Source organism: Enhydra lutris, unplaced genomic scaffold, assembly GCF_002288905.1.
Source record: "Enhydra lutris kenyoni isolate GAN:26980312 unplaced genomic scaffold, ASM228890v2 scaffoldscaffold18, whole genome shotgun sequence".
NCBI lineage: Eukaryota > Metazoa > Chordata > Mammalia > Carnivora > Mustelidae > Enhydra > Enhydra lutris.
The window spans coordinates 16,346,814-16,353,676 of record NW_019154102.1 but is presented as its reverse complement, the minus strand read 5'-3'; positions in this window follow the sequence as shown (position 1 = coordinate 16,353,676).

Here is a 6,863-nt window from a genome sequence, read left to right as displayed (position 1 = left end):
CCTGCTGAGCAGAGAGCCCGATGGGGGCTCGATTCCAGGACCCTGGGATCATGACCTGAGCCGAAGGCAGAGGCTTTAACCCACTGAGCCACCCAGGCGCCCCTAAAATGTTTTGATTGTGGGAAATCAATAGATTTTTGAGCATACGTGATTTCTTCAAGGAGTTTGTATGGTGTAATTCTAAAGGAGCAGGCATTGGTATCAGATTACCTGATTTAAATTCATAATGTGGGAAATCAATCTGATGCAATGGTGGTTTCCAAGCCTCCTATCAGGCAAGCTATTGTAGACTAGGTCACGGCACAGAAAAGCTTACAGATCAAAAAAAAGTTATAGTGTGTTGAATCATCTTAAAACACAAAGCTAGAAGCAAAGGGGTAAGGATAGATTGAGATATTTATGAATAAGACCAAGCCACATGGAGGACCACACTACCTGAATCCCATGTTTTACAATGTCCCAGATGGATGTTCTCTCTCTTTCTCTCTGCCACATCCGTCTTCCCTGTTGATAGTGTGATTACAAAGACCAAAGTCAAGATTAAACGAGGTGCTTAGCAAGAAGGTTACTGAAGCAGACTTGCTCTTACTTTTTTCAGGAGCAGCTTGGTCAAGTACTTCAGGCCAAAAGCTGTAGCTTGCCAATTAGCCTGCTTAGCAGCTGTGAATTTTATCTGCGTCTCTTGGATGGAGCACATGTAAAGACAGAGTGGGACCATAAGGGGTGTTACTAATGGATACTTGATTTTGAAGATAATATTAAGATATGAGAACGATATTGTGGTTATGTTTAGAAAAATTTTTTTTAAAGATTTATTTATTTTAGAGAGAAAAAGAGAAAGTGAGGGGAAGGGCAGAGGGAGAGGGAGAAAATCTCAGGCAGACTCCCCACTGAGCATGGAGCCAAGGCAGGGCTCAATTTCATGACCCTGAAATCATGACCTGAGCGGAAATCAAGAGTCAGGCGCCCAACCTACTGAGCCACAAAGGCAGATAAAGAGATACGGGTTTGAAACAAAGCAGGAGAACTTGATAGTATTATTTTAGCTCATTGGGTTGGTAGATCCATTGCCTTATATTTCTGTTTCTTGGTTCTAAACCCACACAAAACAATTCAGAAGGTGGTGTACAGGGGTGCTCTTCAGAACTAGGCTCCTTGGGATTTTTCTAGTAGTCCATGGACTGAGGGATGCTGGGGGAAGATAGAGAGTGAGAGGTAGGTGTACAGGGTTGTGGGAGAAACAACACATTCACCACTACAATGATTTGATGGTTTTATGGGAAAATATGCTTTAAAAAGTAGGAGTCGAGCCAGCTTAAACTTGATTCCTAATTTCATGACAAGTTTATGGTACTCAGGACAAGCTTATTAAAGCTGTAACTATGATTATCAATAAGTTCTATCTACTTTACAATGCATTGTTTTTAATAAGCATTGATTCTTTTGAAAATTCAAATGTAGTTGGGGTACTTGGGTGACTCAATCAGTTAAGTGTCTACCTTCAGCTCAGGTCATGATCCCAGGGTCCTGGGATCAAGCCCTGCATGGGGCTCCCAGCTCAGTGGGAAGTATGCTTCTCCCTCTCCCTCTGCTTCTGCCTGCACCCCCCCCAACTTATATGTGCTCTCTCTCTCAAATAAATGAATAAACATCTTAAAAAAAAAAAAAAGAAAGAAAGAAAATCCTGATGTAGGGGCACCTGGGTGGCTCAGTAGATTAAGCATCTGCCTTTGGCTCAGGTCATGATCTCAGAGTCCTGAAATCAAGCCCCACATCATGCTCCCTGTTCAGTGGGGAGTCTGCTTCTCCCTCTCTCCCTTGATCCTGCTCTCTCTCTCTCGTTCTCTCTCAAATAAAATAAATAAAATCTTTTTTTTTTAAAGGAGCATCAAAATATATAAAGCAAATATTAATGGAACTAAAAGGAGAAATCTACAATAATACAGTAATGGTAAGGGGCTTAAACACTCTACTTGTATCAATGAATAGATTAATAAAGAAAGATCAATCTTAAATAAAACCAAATGGATTTAATAGACATATATGGAACATTCCATCCAAAAGCAGCAGCTTATTTTCCTCAACTCAAAATGGATTATTATCCAGGATTGGTCATATACCTGGTGACAAAACAAATCTCAATGAATCGAAGATGACTGAAATTATATCAAGCTTTTTCTCCAAACACAATGGTATGAAACTAGAAATCAAATACAAGAAAACTGGAAAAACTGCAAAAATGTGGAGCTTAAACAACATGCCACTGAACAGCCAATGGGTCACTGAAGAAATCAAAGAACAAATAAAAAAATTTGAGAGAGACAAATAAAAACAGGAAAATGATCTACCAAAAATCTATGGGATACAGCTAAAGCGGTTCTTAGAGGAAAGTTCATAGCAACACAGGCCTACCAAAAGAAAAAAGGAAGATCTCAAACAATGTAACTTTACACCTACAGGAACTAGAAAAAGAAAAGCAAAGCCCAAACTTAGTAGAAGGAAGGAAATAAAGAGCAAAAAATAAAAGAAATGGATACTAAAAAAAAAAAAAAAAATCAATGAAATAGAAGCTGGTTCTTTGAAAAGATGAATAAAATTGACAAACCTTTAGCTAGACTAAGAAAAAAAGAGGAATCAAAGTCAGAAATAATAGAGGAAAAGTTACAACTAATACCACAGAAATACAAAGAATTTATCATAATTATATGCCAACAAACTGGACAACAAAGAAGAGATGGATAAATTCCTAGAAACACACAGAATACCAAGACTAAATCATGACAAAATAGAAAATCTGAATTGGTTGATTACTAGTAAGGAGATTGACTTAATAAAAACCTCCCCAAAACCAAAAGTCTAGGACTAGACAACTTCACTGGTGAATTCTACCAAACATTTAAAGATTTAATACATGTCATTATCAAAACCTTGCCAAGTCTGCTCAAACCAACACAGTCTGATCCGGAAATATGGCCTCTATATGTGATGTCATTGTTTCCGTCAGTACTCAAAAAATACAGATTTCATTAAGTTGGATTAAATGAACTTCCTTAACTGCAGATATCCAAAATAACTACCTTACTGCCAACTCCTTGTACATAAAATAAAAATACTCCAATTATGAGTGCTTTAATGTGGGGGCAAAAAAAAAAAAAAAAAAAAAAGACCATAGGCAAATTGTAGACATTTGGGGAAAATGTACAAAGAATGTACATTCCATCACTTGCAGAAATTATTTCCTGCTATCATCTTTGTAGACCCAAAATACACACACAAACAGGGACCATGCTGTACATATTTGCTTTCTGAAATACACATTTCGCTTTCTGAAATACATTAAGCACATTTTTTTCCATGTCATTAAATAACTTCCAAAACTGTGAAAAAAATGCCCTCAGAGCTGAGACCTGATCTAACTTACAGATTATCCACATGCTATCTTGTCTCTTTGAGTCACTTTTCTCGTCCTTATTTTCAGGGTTATCAGAAAAATCAGAGTGTTATCAAAAAGGGAAGGTCTTGGGCACCCGGGTGGCTCAGTGGATTAAAGCCTCTGCTTTCAGCTCAGGTCATGATCCCAGGGTTCTAGGATCAAGGCCCGCATCCGGCTCTCTGCTCAGCAGGGAGCCTGCTTCCCGCCCCCCCCCCCCCCCCCCCCCCCCCCCCCCGCCCTGCCTGCCTCTCTGCCTACTTGTGATCTCTGTCAAATAAATAAAATATTAAAAAAAAAAAGGAAGGTCTTTATTGCTCCTTGCAGCAATGTGACCGTAATAAACGCATGTGTTCTAGATAGTCCAGTGACACAACATTGAGCTCTGTCATCAGCCTACAAAAGCTGATGCTTTTGCAAAAATACAGTAAGATGAAGCGTTGCCGTGGCATATGGCTTTTACCCCGGTTAGATAAATCATTAACTCAGGCACTCTGTGGTACAGGATATTTGACTAACCTTGTAAACTACGCCAGGGAGCAGTAGAGTCTGTGGCAGCCTTCCTCTCTGAAGCAAAAAGGGAAGAAGAATAATTTAGTGAAGAGTTCCAAGCACCACGTGCCCCAGTACAGCTGTTGGTTCTCTCCCTAAACATGCCTTCCCTCTGATCCGTAAGGAAAAAAACATCGTTAGGAAAGGATTTTAAATGAACAAAGAAAAGCCCAACTCGAAGATCCCTTTTCCCTCTTCAGTTAACTAGGGGGAAACTTTCAGGGGGAGCTGAGCGGGCTGTTGATTGATCTACTACACAATGTCAAAAAACGATCTAAGGAAAGTTGAAATGTTTTATCTTTCCCCAAAATGAGCTTTCCCTTTTCGTGGCGGGGCAGCGGTTTCTGGGTCAATGTGTGCCTTCTTGGGCAGCCGCAATGAGTAAGACAGATCGTTTGGTGATGTGAGCTTCCTCAGCCAGAAGGGGGCGAGCAGGAACAGATGCCGAGGATTTCCATGAAGTCAGGTGTCTGATGTTCACTGATGATCCACTGGAGGCGGCCAGATTCACCTACCTGAAATGAGCCAGGGTGAAACTGCCTCAAAAACTTAGAGCAGCTCTCCACAGCTCAACAAATTAAGTACAGACTCTGTGTTCTTCAAGGCTGGCTCCGGAGAAGTACTTTAGTTAAAGCAGCTGGTGTGTTTTGGTCCCTGTTGAGGAAGTGCAAAGGCAGACCCTGGCGATTGCAAAAGTCTGAGTAGTGAGGGCAGCGACAGTTTTGTTAAGCAACCACGCTTCCTCCGACCAGCTTTGCTGTGAAAAGTCTATGGCTCTTGAGGGAGGACCCGGTGAGAAGAAAGCAGAGAGAGCCAACACTGGTAAGGAAAGATAAAACACCCAAAATGGCTTTCTCTGGATTCAAACTTAGGCAATCATTTTCAGCTAGCCTCAACACTCATCCCTGGATCTTGTTATTACCTGGAAAGAAAACTAGAATACTTTCAGGACTTCCCCATTTCTCAGCTACCGCCAGATGCAAGTCATGGATTAAAAATCCGCATCTGATTTCACTTCACCAAATGGGGGAATGTTTTTCTACTTCCTGTTAACAAAATATCAAATGCTAGGCTTAGCTGCTGACTAACGATTCTTAGTGGTATCTACATTTCTTTTTCATCAGCTATATAGGAAATGTTTGAAGACAAAAGTGGCTTCAATTTAACTTTCTGACCTGCGTAGGAAACTCCCAGCCCAATCCAGGGTATTTGCCCATGTCCCATGCAGTGTCTGAAATATAGTGCTTTCCAAATAAATCTAAATATGAAAAATAAAGTGGGGCACCTGGATGGTTTCATCGGTTAAGCGTCTGCCTTTGGTTAAGGTCATTATCCCAGGATCCTGGGATTGAGTCTCAAACTGGGCTCCCTAGTCAGTGGGGTGTCTGCTTCTCCCTCTGCTCCTACCAGCTGCTTATGATCTCCCTCCCTCTCTCTTTCCCCCTCTCAAATAAATAAATAACATCTTCAAAAAAAAGTCATAAAACATTAGAAGAAAATATGAGAGAATATTTGTATGATCTTGAGGGCGTGGTCATCTTAAGGAAAATGAGAAACCCAGAAAATTTAAAGGAAAAAAATGGCCATGTTTGACTATATAAAAATTATTTTTTTTTGCAAGGCAAAAGATACCATAATCAGAGTAAAAAGAAAATGTGAGGGAAAATGTTTGCAATAAAAATGATGGAAAATGGCAAATGTCTTACTAAACTAAGGCTTCAACAAATTAATAAATAAGAGATAATAAAAAATGGGCCAGGATTATGAAAAGGCAATTCATAAAAGAGGAAGTAAGAGAAGGTGATCAGTCTTACTGGGAGTCAGGGAAATGTAGGAACAAAAATATATGCATGAAAAGGTGTAAAAATACCCAGTCTATGAGGGGTTGCCTCAGGGTCCATGGACCTAGGGGAGGGTAATAAGCCTGGGATTGGAAGTCAAAAGGGCTTTCAACTTTAACTGCAATGCTTTATTTCTTCTATTAAAATATATTAAGATTTAAGGGGAATGTAATAAAAAGGTAACTTATCAAAATTGAGTTTTATCTTTTGGTTAACATTTACGTGCATTTCTGTTGGATATATGACTAGGAGTAGAATTACAAGGTCATAGATATCTGTAGGTCTAAAAACATTCTGTTTCTAAATCTGGGTATTGGTCATAGGGGTGTGCTCAGTTTGTGAAAATTCACTGAGATATATACTTACGATAGGTGCATTTCAGTAAAAAATTAAATAATAATAAAATAAAAGGTATAGGGCAACACTACTTCACAGCCACCAGCATGACTAAATTAAAACAGCAGAAAATACCAAGTGTTGGTAAGGATATACAGCAAGTGAGTTACTCAGGTATTACTAGTGGAAATATACTTCTATACAGTCCCTTTGGAAAACTGAAATTATTTATGAAAAATGAAAATATATGTGCTCCATGATCTGACGATTCCACTAATAGGTAGACACACCCAGCAGAAATTTGTCTATATGGTTACCAAAAGATATGCGTAAGATTTATGAGAAGCCATTTTTTTCAATATGTTTTTAACAACTTTATTTGAAAGATCTTGGCATATATATATTTAAGGTGTGCAACTTGGTGTTTTGATATATTATGATACCATTCTTAAACCATCAGATTGAGAGGAAAAGAAATTATGGCACATCCAAGATAGGAACTTTATACAAATTTATATATATGGAGTTGGTGGGATATCCCTAAGAAGTTAAGTGAAGAAAACAAGTTGCATATAAAGTGTCCTCATTTTTTCAAGGATAAAAAACAAAGACAAACCCCTTTTATGTGCATGTAGGTATATAAGATCAAGAAGGAAAGACTCCAACTAAGTTAATCAAACTTTTAATATGGGAGGGTAAGGTTA